This window comes from Triturus cristatus, chromosome 10 (genome assembly GCF_964204655.1).
Source record: "Triturus cristatus chromosome 10, aTriCri1.1, whole genome shotgun sequence".
In the NCBI taxonomy this organism is placed as follows: domain Eukaryota; kingdom Metazoa; phylum Chordata; class Amphibia; order Caudata; family Salamandridae; genus Triturus; species Triturus cristatus.
This window is the reverse complement of record NC_140593.1, coordinates 1,208,784,641-1,208,797,896: the sequence shown is the minus strand read 5'-3', so window position 1 is coordinate 1,208,797,896 and position 13,256 is coordinate 1,208,784,641.

The window sequence follows — 13,256 nt, the reverse complement described above, 5'->3', positions numbered from 1 at the left end:
AGGGGGGTCGAGTCTCAGGCCGCCACTCGGCCACGCTACCTCCCAGCCCCCGGGGGTTACCGTTGTCTCGTCGCTCGGTTCCGCTCCGGGCCCCTCGTCAGATGCGCGCAACGGCGCGGGACACTCGCGGACACTCGCTCCTCCTCCTCACGCTGCGATGGCAGCGGCGGGGCCCCGGGCTTCTCCGCAAGCCCCGACTTGGCGCTGACACGTCGGGCCACGGCGGTGATCGCGTTGCGGGTCCTCGCAACGGGGGGGTCACAAGTTAAGCGGGGGCTCGGCCAGCTCCGCGCTCGACGGCAGATCCGTGCAGGGGGTCCCAGGCCGGGTCTGGCAGCGCAGGAGACACAGCGCCAGTACCTGGTCGATCCCTAGCAGTCAGGCAATCAGTCGTTTCATGAAGTTGCAATATTCAGCTTTGGCATGAAGTTTCAGGATTCCGCTTTTGCAGTTTCCGTATTCAGTCTTTGCGGCGCAGATGATACTGGCGCCCTTGGGGTGCTGTTCCTTGGGGGGTAGGGGATGAGTTGGCGACTAGGTCCTTCCTAGTCAGGCTGGGCAGAGGTTCCCTGGGTCCTCCTACTGCTGGGCAAGATCAGTGGGTTTCACAGGATCCCTCAATCACTTAAGAGGCAGCACCTAAGCCCTGTCACTCTCAGAGGCATAAGTCCCTGGCTAGGCCCTACTGCCTAAAACTCCTGCATGGATTCTCCAGCTCTGCTTCACCCCAACTGGCCAACTGACTGGAAAAAGTTCCCTCCCTCACTTAAGTAGCCCTAGGTCAGGTGACCTCTTGCCAAGGCGGCAAAAGTAAAACCACACCTCCCTTCTAGAAGGTTCCAGCACATTCCAGGAGCTTCCCCATTCTACCTATGGGACAAAAAAGGCGGGCTGGTGTCGCAACATTGTTGTGGGGTTCCAGCCAGCTCCTGGCAGCTAGGGTGCTACTAATAAAGACCACTCTGCAGTAGCAGGGGCCTGTGGCAGCCATCTTGGGAGAATGGAGCACCTGCACCTTAACACTGATTGGCAATGAAAAGGCGCCCGGAGACCTAAGTCCAACATAAAAATGATGGTGGAAAAAATGAGGCACGATCAAAAATAAATGGGGAGACCACCCTAGGGCTGACAGGTCTAACAGTGGGTCATACCAGAGGGTACTCATCCCTATCTTTATAGCCACCCCTTAATCGTCCCAAACCAAGGTAAGAGACCTGCTTTCCTTTGTGTGGACAACAGTTCTTCCACAGCATCTTTTATGGGTATTGAGGTTTCGCTGGTCCAGAGTCTTACCCAGAATACAAGCACCTTTAGTGCCGCACGATGGGAGATTGATTTTAACCCAAGGTCAGTGCCTAGTGGTAGTAAGGGAGTATTCTTTGGGATATTTAAAAGAGCTCTTAGTAATTTATTTTCTGCTACTGCTAATTGTTTAGTGTCCACCGAACCCCAAAGTTCTGCCCCGTAGAGTGCTGCGCCCAAGCCCTTTGCCCTATTGATTGCTAATGCAGGGGAAACTGGGCGAAAGGCTGAACGTTTGGCTCTTATAACAATTGCGCCATCTACTTGTTGTAATTTCAGAACACTCTTCAGAATTAGCGAGAACCATGCCAGGTTCTCGCTAATTCTGACGCCTGAGTAATCGAAGGTTTTAACCTGCTCTAAGGGTTGTCCTTCCAGCATCACTTTACCCTTGGCTGATTTGTAAGGGTTAAAGACCATGGGGCAGATTTACAAGCACCTTGCACCACTTTTGCGTCATTTTTAACATAGCAAAAGTGACACAAAAGTGTCGCAAGGGGCTTGTAAATCTGCCCTCATGTACTTAGTTTTGAGGCAATTGATTTCCAGGCCCCTAGCGTCACACGCTTTTGAAAATGTAATAAGAACATTTTGAATGCCCTTTGGGGTCTTAGATATAAGTAGCGTGTCATCAGCAAACAGTAGCGCAGGTGTTTGCTTATCACCCAGCTTCGGGGGATCACCACCACAGTCATATAGCTCTTTTATGAGCTCATTCATGTATAAGGTGAACATGGTTGGTGTTAACACGCACCCCTGGCGTACTCCTTTCCCAATTAAAATGTTAGCAGACTGCCTCCCACCTTGATTCCATCTGACTCTGGTGTAGTTATCCTGGTGTAACCTGGTTAAAAGGTGGAGTAGGGCATGGGGAAGTCCCATGTCCCTCAGGGAAGTCCAGAGCCGAGTACAGTCAATGGAATCAAAGCGGTTTTCAGGTCAACAAATGCAACATAACTATGACCTTTCTTGAGTGTGACCTCTTTCAGATAAGCATTAAAAAACGGAATACTCGGTCTATAGCGCTGGTGGCAACACGAAACCCCGCCTGCCGATGCGAGATAATATTGCTGTCCTCTGCCCAATCCTGGATGCGAGTTAAAATGAATTTACTAAAACAATTTTGGGACACGTCTATGAGGCTAATGGGCCTATAATTTGCTGGGTCCCCTTTGGCCCCTTTGTTATATATGGGAATAATTTCAGCGCCTCCATGGCTTGTTTTTGTGCAGGAAGGTGTCCCTTCCTGGACAAAAAGAATCCTGTCAACAACGCAGAACAAGGGTGCTTGTGTTGGAGCTAGGCACCAAATTGCGACCTGGGGCTGGCTGAAAGGACAGTAATGCACTGTGTCTCGTAGATATGGTAGAATCTTGCCCTTTCAATTTCGCATAGGACAGCACAGCAAAAAGACTCGCATTGCTTCCCTACGCCATATTTTTGTAAATTAGGCCCTTAGATCAAGAAAGTGTGAGATAAGTCTTCAAAAGAAAGCTGATTGGAATTCGAACTACAGATTACGGCCACCACTTTTAAAGGTCACCAGCCGCCACTGAGACAGTCTATGCAGGGCTGAAGAGTAAGAGGTGTCCCAATAATTTCATGAGTGTATTTGTATAATTGCAACCTGGTCCTGTAAATGGGAATTGTTCCCTTGCAGATTACATTAATAACTAAACATTGTGTTAAAATAAAACCAAGCTTAAATGTTTTTTGTTGAAAGCAGTCGAGGAGCGAATGAGCTAGAAATGCAACGCCACCTTGAAGCCAAGGCCTGTCTTTGGCGTTATCTTATCGAGTTCTGTGTATTATTATTTGTTTATTCGATCAGTAGCAAGATCATACACACATAACATTCATATAATACAACAAATATAAAAGAATATGGCAGCTTGAATCACCCATCATAATTTGTTGCAGAATAAAAATGGGTTACAATCATATAATGGCAATATTTGATAAAAAAGTGTCTAAACAAAGGCTAGCAAACTACACAGGGCTTCGATCATGGCTATTCCTTAGAGTGCCTCCCAGCCCGGTGGAAGAAGATCTTATAACCACCTTAGTCCTCAACCACCAGGCATAAAGGAGGTATCTGGATAAAGTAAAAACAAGCCATTTAGTAGTGTCTGTAGTAAAAACGCGCAGAGTGTCTGAGTGACATGTAAAAGACAGCACACTGCATGCGGGGACAATCCATTTTTTCCTCAATGTAGCGTAGGCGGGGCAAAAAAAACATAATGAGCAATAGTTTCGGGGGCAGAATTACAAGTTGGGCACATTGGGGTGAGAGTGGAGTTCAACCATTGGCTCCTCACAGAGTTTAAGGGAAGGGTGCCGAATTTAAACTGAATGTAAAGTGCACGTGCTTGCGGGGGTTCTACTTCATCCATATACATTTCGAATTTAGAGCAACTTTTAACATTTAAAAATTGTGTTGTTAAAATACCTGGTGACCTTAATTCATTTCGACCAGTATTAATAAAATTCCAAAACATTAATTTTAGTTGGGGAAGCATATTCCTTGAGATGGAGCGGGGGCATCACAGAGGGTACTCATCCCTATCTTTATAGCCACCCCTTAACCCTCCCAAACCAAGGTAAGAGACCTGCTTTCCTTTGTGTGGACAACAGTTCTTCCACAGCATCTTTTACGGGTAACCTGCTTTCCTTTGTGGGGACAACAGTTCTTCCACAGCATCTTTTATGGGTATTGAGGTTTCGCTGGTCCAGAGTCTTACCCAGAATACGAGCACCTTCAGTGCCGCACGATGGGATATTGATTTTAACCCAAGGTCGGTGCCTAGTGGTAGTAGGGGAGTGTTCTTTGGGATATTTAAAAGAGCTCTTAGGAATTTATTTTCTGCTACTGCTAATTGTTTAGTGTCCTCCGAACCCCAAAGTTCTGCCCCGTAGAGTGCTGCGCCCAAGCCCTTTGCCCTATTGATTGCTAATGCAGGGGAAACTGGGCGAAAGGCTGAACGTTTGGCTCTTTTAACAATTGCACCATCTACTTGTTGTAATTTCAGAACACTCTTCAGAATTTGTGTGGACCATGCCAGGTTGTCGCTAATTCTGACGCCTGAGTAATCAAAGGCTTTAACCTGCTCTAAGGGTTGTCCTTCCAGCATCACTTTACCCTTGGCTGATTTGTAAGGGTTAAAGACCATGGGGCAGATTTACAAGCACCATGCGCCACTTTTGCGTCATTTTTAACATAGGAAAAGTGACACAAAAGTGTCGCTAGAGGCTTGTAAATCTGCCCTCATGTACTTAGTTTTGAGGCAATTGATTTCCAGGCCCCTAGCGTCACACGCTTTTGAAAATGTAATAAGAACATTTTGGATGCCCTTTGGGGTCTTAGATATAAGTAGCGTGTCGTCAGCAAACAGAAGCACAGGTGTTTGCTTATCACCCAGCTTCGGGGGATCACCACCACAGTCATATAGCTCTTTTATGAGCTCATTCATGTATAAGATGAACATGGTTGGTGTTAACACGCACCCCTGGCGTACTCCTTTCCCAATTAAAATGTTAGCAGACTGCCTCCCACCTTGATTCCATCTGACTCTGGTGTAGTTATCCTGGTGTAACCTGGTTAAAAGGTGGAGTAGGGCATGGGGAAGTCCCATGTCCCTCAGGGAAGTCCAGAGCCGAGTACAGTCAATGGAATCAAAGCGGTTTTCAGGTCAACAAATGCAACATAACTATGACCTTTCTTGAGTGTGACCTCTTTCAGATAAGCATTAAAAAACGGAATACTCGGTCTATAGCGCTGGTGGCAACACGAAACCCCGCCTGCCGATGCGAGATAATATTGCTGTCCTCTGCCCAATCCTGGATGCGAGTTAAAATGAATTTACTAAAACAATTTTGGGACACGTCTATGAGGCTAATGGGCCTATAATTTGCTGGGTCCCCTTTGGCCCCTTTGTTATATATGGGAATAATTTCAGCGCCTCCATGGCTTGTTTTTGTGCAGGAAGGTGTCCCTTCCTGGACAAAAAGAATCCTGTCAACAACGCAGAACAAGGGTGCTTGTGTTGGAGCTAGGCACCAAATTGCGACCTGGGGCTGGCTGAAAGGACAGTAATGCACTGTGTCTCGTAGATATGGTAGAATCTTGCCCTTTCAATTTCGCATAGGACAGCACAGCAAAAAGACTCGCATTGCTTCCCTACGCCATATTTTTGTAAATTAGGCCCTTAGATCAAGAAAGTGTGAGATAAGTCTTCAAAAGAAAGCTGATTGGAATTCGAACTACAGATTACGGCCACCACTTTTAAAGGTCACCAGCCGCCACTGAGACAGTCTATGCAGGGCTGAAGAGTAAGAGGTGTCCCAATAATTTCATGAGTGTATTTGTATAATTGCAACCTGGTCCTGTAAATGGGAATTGTTCCCTTGCAGATTACATTAATAACTAAACATTGTGTTAAAATAAAACCAAGCTTAAATGTTTTTTGTTGAAAGCAGTCGAGGAGCGAATGAGCTAGAAATGCAACGCCACCTTGAAGCCAAGGCCTGTCTTTGGCGTTATCTTATCGAGTTCTGTGTATTATTATTTGTTTATTCGATCAGTAGCAAGATCATACACACATAACATTCATATAATACAACAAATATAAAAGAATATGGCAGCTTGAATCACCCATCATAATTTGTTGCAGAATAAAAATGGGTTACAATCATATAATGGCAATATTTGATAAAAAAGTGTCTAAACAAAGGCTAGCAAACTACACAGGGCTTCGATCATGGCTATTCCTTAGAGTGCCTCCCAGCCCGGTGGAAGAAGATCTTATAACCACCTTAGTCCTCAACCACCAGGCATAAAGGAGGTATCTGGATAAAGTAAAAACAAGCCATTTAGTAGTGTCTGTAGTAAAAACGCGCAGAGTGTCTGAGTGACATGTAAAAGACAGCACACTGCATGCGGGGACAATCCATTTTTTCCTCAATGTAGCGTAGGCGGGGCAAAAAAAACATAATGAGCAATAGTTTCGGGGGCAGAATTACAAGTTGGGCACATTGGGGTGAGAGTGGAGTTCAACCATTGGCTCCTCACAGAGTTTAAGGGAAGGGTGCCGAATTTAAACTGAATGTAAAGTGCACGTGCTTGCGGGGGTTCTACTTCATCCATATACATTTCGAATTTAGAGCAACTTTTAACATTTAAAAATTGTGTTGTTAAAATACCTGGTGACCTTAATTCATTTCGACCAGTATTAATAAAATTCCAAAACATTAATTTTAGTTGGGGAAGCATATTCCTTGAGATGGAGCGGGGGCATCACAGAGGGTACTCATCCCTATCTTTATAGCCACCCCTTAACCCTCCCAAACCAAGGTAAGAGACCTGCTTTCCTTTGTGTGGACAACAGTTCTTCCACAGCATCTTTTACGGGTAACCTGCTTTCCTTTGTGGGGACAACAGTTCTTCCACAGCATCTTTTATGGGTATTGAGGTTTCGCTGGTCCAGAGTCTTACCCAGAATACGAGCACCTTCAGTGCCGCACGATGGGATATTGATTTTAACCCAAGGTCGGTGCCTAGTGGTAGTAGGGGAGTGTTCTTTGGGATATTTAAAAGAGCTCTTAGGAATTTATTTTCTGCTACTGCTAATTGTTTAGTGTCCTCCGAACCCCAAAGTTCTGCCCCGTAGAGTGCTGCGCCCAAGCCCTTTGCCCTATTGATTGCTAATGCAGGGGAAACTGGGCGAAAGGCTGAACGTTTGGCTCTTTTAACAATTGCACCATCTACTTGTTGTAATTTCAGAACACTCTTCAGAATTTGTGTGGACCATGCCAGGTTGTCGCTAATTCTGACGCCTGAGTAATCAAAGGCTTTAACCTGCTCTAAGGGTTGTCCTTCCAGCATCACTTTACCCTTGGCTGATTTGTAAGGGTTAAAAACCATGGGGCAGATTTACAAGCACCATGCGCCACTTTTGCGTCATTTTTAACATAGGAAAAGTGACACAAAAGTGTCGCAAGAGGCTTGTAAATCTGCCCTCATGTACTTAGTTTTGAGGCAATTGATTTCCAGGCCCCTAGCGTCACACGCTTTTGAAAATGTAATAAGAACATTTTGGATGCCCTTTGGGGTCTTAGATATAAGTAGCGTGTCATCAGCAAACAGTAGCGCAGGTGTTTGCTTATCACCCAGCTTCGGGGGATCACCACCACAGTCATATAGCTCTTTTATGAGCTCATTCATGTATAAGGTGAACATGGTTGGTGTTAACACGCACCCCTGGCGTACTCCTTTCCCAATTAAAATGTTAGCAGACTGCCTCCCACCTTGATTCCATCTGACTCTGGTGTAGTTATCCTGGTGTAACCTGGTTAAAAGGTGGAGTAGGGCATGGGGAAGTCCCATGTCCCTCAGGGAAGTCCAGAGCCGAGTACAGTCAATGGAATCAAAGCGGTTTTCAGGTCAACAAATGCAACATAACTATGACCTTTCTTGAGTGTGACCTCTTTCAGATAAGCATTAAAAAACGGAATACTCGGTCTATAGTGCTGGTGGCAACACGAAACCCCGCCTGCCGATGCGAGATAATATTGCTGTCCTCTGCCCAATCCTGGATGCGCGTTAAAATTAATTTACTAAAACAATTTTGGGACACGTCTATGAGGCTAATGGGCCTATAATTTGCTGGGTCCCCTTTGTCCCCTTTTATATATATGGGAATAATTTCAGCGCCTCCATGGCTTGTTTTTGTGCAGGAAGGTGTCCCTTCCTGGACAAAAACAATCCTGTCAACAACGCAGAACAAGGGTGCTTGTGTTGGAGCTAGGCACCAAATTGCGAGCCGGGGCTGGCTGAAAGGACTGTGTCTCGTAGATATGGTAGAATCTTGCCCTTTCAATTTCGCATAGGACAGCGCAGCAAAAAGGCTTGCATTGCTGCCCTATGCCAACTCTTAGTAAATTAGGCCTTTAGATCAAGAAAGTATGAGAGAACTCTTCAATAGGAGCTGATTGGAATTCGAACTACAGATTACGCTCACCACTTTTAAAGGTCACCAGCCGCCACTGAGACAGTCTATGCAGGGCTGAAGAGTAAGAGGTGTCCCAATAATCCCATGAGTGTATTTGTATAATTGCAACCCGTTCCTGCAAATGGGAATTGTTCCCTTCCAGATTACATTAATAAAATAACTAAACATTGTGTTAAAATAAAACCAAGCTTAAATGTTTTTTGTGAAAGCAGTCGAGGAGCGAATGAGCTAGAAATGTAATGCCACCTTGAAGCCAAGGTCTGTCTTTGGCGTTATCTTATCGAGTTACTTTCTCCTCGTTGTGTCGCTTGCGTTTCGAACAATAGACTAGCTGAAAAGGCGGTAGAAGAACGCTCTGTTTGCTGAAAGGAAATGTAAATGTGTTTGAGACCTTAGAATTCGTTGCCTTTCCCTGTCCTTGATGTGGAGTGGGAAATAAAACATCGCTTAGCAGGACGCCGAAGGCCTAAGCCTTCGCTAAGTGCTAGTTGAAAGCAACGCCTCTTGCTTCTCGTTCCCTGGATTCCTACTCGTCATGGAGGTAAGACAGAAACATGCTATGATCTTACTGCTGGAGAAATGAGACCTAAATGGTTTGGAGTCTGGAACCTGCATGTAAATAGATTACTGTGATGCGGCTCTCACAGTGAATAGTTTGTGTAATGTACATTTGTCTTTTTAAATACATTAGCAAAGGTGAAGATCTGCCTTCGATGTTGAACTGTGAGAAAGTCATCCTTTCTTGCCCTGTTTATCCCCTTTTGTTTGACTGGTACTGGAGGTAACTGACTCTGACTGTGCCCTGAGCTCTTCTAACCAGGTCCAGGACCAGTGCTCTGATTAAAAAGGTATATGGTACCCGGGGGAATCCTTCCGATACCTGCAAGTTTGTAATGCACTGTATAAAGCAGTTCCCAAGGGTACGAATCTCCCAGCAGCCTCGCCACTGGAGGACAGACTCCTTGATGATTAGCTGAAAGATAAAGTAATCTCCCTGACCTATAAGAAGATCTTAAATAATTCCCCTGACGCCTTGGTGAAGGTCCGTGCTAGATGGGTGGAAGACGTGGGAGATTTAGATGATGAAGAGTGGCAGGAAGCTCTCGCCTCCCCCCGGGAGGTTGCAATGCATTCTAGATTTAAGTTAATTCAACTCAAGCTCCTCCATAGAGTTTATTATACTGGTGTTGTGTTGGCCAAGATGGGAATCTTAAGTTCCCCACTATGAACCAGGGGTTCTGGCCAAGTGGGTAAACGTACCTGCATCAGTGGTGGGAATACCCAACGCCTCAGCAGTATTGGAGGAAAATTACCTCTAAAATGTGGGAGATTTGCGGAAAAAGTATGGAAGCCACCCCTCGACTCTGCCTTCTTAACAAATGGGATGCAACAGACTTGACGGCTACAGAATGGATCTGGGTTTCACTTGGTAATGTAGTTGCAAAAACGTAACATAGCTAGAGCTTGGAAGGGAGACACACCACTTAAACTTCGGGATTGGGAAGCTGACATGGACTGGTGTATGCTGACGGAGAAGGTGATCTATGAAGGGAGGGGTTGCCCCCAAAAAATGGACCAAGATCTGGGGGACCTGGAACGAAGCGAGGGGACTGCTATGTGCACCGTTTCTCGATCCCCCTATGCAGGAATGTATTACTCTATGAAATTAATGGTCATAATGTAACTTGACGATATGTAATGTAAAGGCAATGTTGATATGTGCTGATGAATTGGTAATGGTTATGGTACTGATGCACTATGTCACTTTACGATATGCTGTCATAAGTTTGCTTTTCTTATTCAATAAAAATAATTTTTAAAAAAGGTATATGGCAATTAGGTAAAATTACTATGTGTGGGTGGTAAACTCTACTCCGCCAGTGGAGTTCACAGAGTTTTTGTCACTACACACTCGACTTGCAGGGTGGAGTTGTGCAAAAACTCTGCCTACGCCATGTAGCGAAGTTTACTCGAGATCCGGCACCCAAGTGGCCCCAGACTGAAGGCATACTGCATGTGAAGGCCTCTCTAATTTCCCTCTAGTCAAACTACAATTCCCAGAAGCTTCTGGTACCATGACCATCCCCCACGTGACACTAGAACAGCCAATGGGCCACCACCGTCTTCATTCCCACTCCCGCCTGTGGCCGAGGCTGAATAATTTAACTCACTGCCTGGCCCAGTCTTTGGCTGTTCCCCCATTGTTGCATGAGCTGTCCAGTCCCCGAACATTCAAAAAAAAAAAAAAGGCTCCCCGAGCGCTCCATCCGGTTCCAGCAGACACAAGCATCATGTGGGAGATCGTGCACATCCAGGATGGCCAGTGAAGAAACCAGGTGAGGGATGGAGGGTGAATTTAACTTTTCTCCTCATCACCTTTTTGTGGAATTTATTAGATTTTTTCCATTTTTGTTTCAAAGTATGCTGCCAAATCCTTTCTCATTGATCGTTGATGTCACATATATGAGAAGATTTAATTTGTAAGTTCAGTGCACTAGTCTAGGGACCTGGTGTTCGCTGGCTTCAGTTCAGAGGGGGTTGGGGGTGGGGGATGTCTGCATTTCCTGGGCATCTCCAAGATGCCTGCACAGCGACCTCTCCCCGTCCTAGAAGACCTGAAGGTCATGAGGAAGTAGGGTAGGTGTCCCAACAGGGAGTGATGTATTAAAGGACGATGCTTACTTCATATGTTTCTTTTGACAAGAAACAAATCTCCGGGCCCTCCTTGATTAATGTGGCAACTCTCCAATTCCTTTTGCCTCACTTCTTGGACCTTGATAGATAACCATGTGTATGATGGCTATTTGGGCATGAGTTTTATTTGGTCAGTCACTTACAGCAGACAGAAAAGCAGGCAATGGTAACCTTTTCTTTATTGATACACATTGTAGTCACAATTCATCAACACAGTTCTTCCAAAGAACCCACATCCGATTATCAATCCATCCATAACCCACTTCTAACACTCTGGCGCACACACGGACAAGTGTGTAAACTAGGGGTGGGCGAGTGGAGCAACTCCGCTTGCTCGCGGAACTCCACGGAATTCCACTGAGTTTTTATGCAACTCCTTGGAATTCCATGTAGTGCAACTCCGTTAGCTCCGCCCACCCCTAACATTTACAAGTGGCAATGACATACGCCTGTAAGTCCCTAGTATATAAAAAGGCAAAGGGGATTCAAACTACCTATACGTCCCTAGTATATGATAGGGCAGGGGCCCAGTAGATTTCCTGCACTCGAGTGTGCACTGCTGTGTTGCCTGCTGTCATTTTTACAGGAAACCCTGCTTGGCAGACTGTTTGTAAAAGTTAATTATATGCAATTTCGACTTTGAAATTAAAGGTACTTATAAAGTGGTCATCTACTTTATTTTTACACATAAGTCACCCCTAAGGTCTGCCCTAGGTGCCCCAGTGGTGGGGTGCTATCTAACTATAAGCAAGGACATTATAAAAGATGTTTTATTTGCCCTGGTGAGGGAAAAATACCAATTTCTTTTTTCCCCATTGTTGCATTTTAGCTTCATAGACTAACATGGGAATACTGTAATACAGCTATTTATAGGAGTAAGCTCAAATAATATTTTGAGGACTTAAAAGATTGGTATTTATAAATCCAACAACTTACCACTGTTAAATTGATCATAACTAATACAGAAAATAAGTTATAGGACTTTCTTTTCTGTGAGCTAAAATCCAGCCTTCTAGCAGCCTCTCCTGATTGGTCAGCCTTAGCAGGCTTAGCCAAACTACTTTGATGAGGTGATAAGTGGCCTGCATGGAGGCAGAAGTTATCTGATGGAGGGAGCCCTGCAGCTGCAGAGAACAGGCCAGGCCGTGGGATTAGTAAATCAAACTGGGCTTCAAAGAGAGCAGGGCAGTAAGGAATGCTAGTCAGGCCTACCACCTCTTCCTGTTCCCCCCAGCCAGATGGCAGCCCCGGAAATTGAATTTGAAGGAGAGCTGGAGGGGGAGTGTTAATGGGAAAAGAACCGGAGTATGGATAATTGGAGGTAAGTAAACAATTAAATAATAAAACGAATTTCGTAGTGCGCCCTGCTTTGCAAAATGCGATGCAGCGCGCGCAACGAAATCCGCCTTTCCGCCCCAAGGAATTCCAACCACGGGCCGCGGCTGCAAGCCAACTACGTCCAACCGCGACCAGGCCTGGATTTCATTTAATCCCATTGAAAGCTCCATAGTTCAAGACTTCCAGGAGTTGACTGGCGGCTCCCGCTTAATCTAGCCAGCGAATCCGCTGCAAATCCAGCCTGATAAAGCGCCTTGCTCTTCAACAGAAAACCTCCAAAAAAGTTTCTAAGTGTGAAGGTAACATTTTGACAGGGTTTTCCCGCTTAGTGTAGGGCTCCATCGCGGTCGGCCTCAAACTTTGACTTTGTCGCTGTCAAGCGCAACCAGATGTCCCAAGTTAGCGCTATATGGCACTAGAAAGTGTTTACTCTCTAAAAATTAATATCTCTGGCTCCCTATATTGGATATTTCATTTTTGGTGTCATTTTAAAGATACAAATATTTCCTATTTTTATAAATTGATAAATTGGTGTGCGATTTTTGTTGTGTGCTGGGTCTTACTTATTTAGTGTATTGGTGTTTTTAAATGCTTTACACACCTGTTTCCTGAATTAAGCCTGCCTGCTCGCAGCCATCTACCAAGGGGTGAGCCAGGGGCTAATGTATTGAGACCTTGACTGGACCTTATATTGCGTTGCTGGCTGTATTGCTAGTGGTGGGTGCATACTTACCCCTACTAATAACCCACCTTCAAAGATTTGGTGTTGAGTAGTGTGGATACGTACTTGGGATTAAATTACACCATACAATAAAGTAAGGTAAAATCTTTAAAACTCCGCTAATTTGACTTAGAACAAAACTTTATAGATTTTTGAATTTATGACATTTGGTCTAAAACTGATTTTTAAACCAT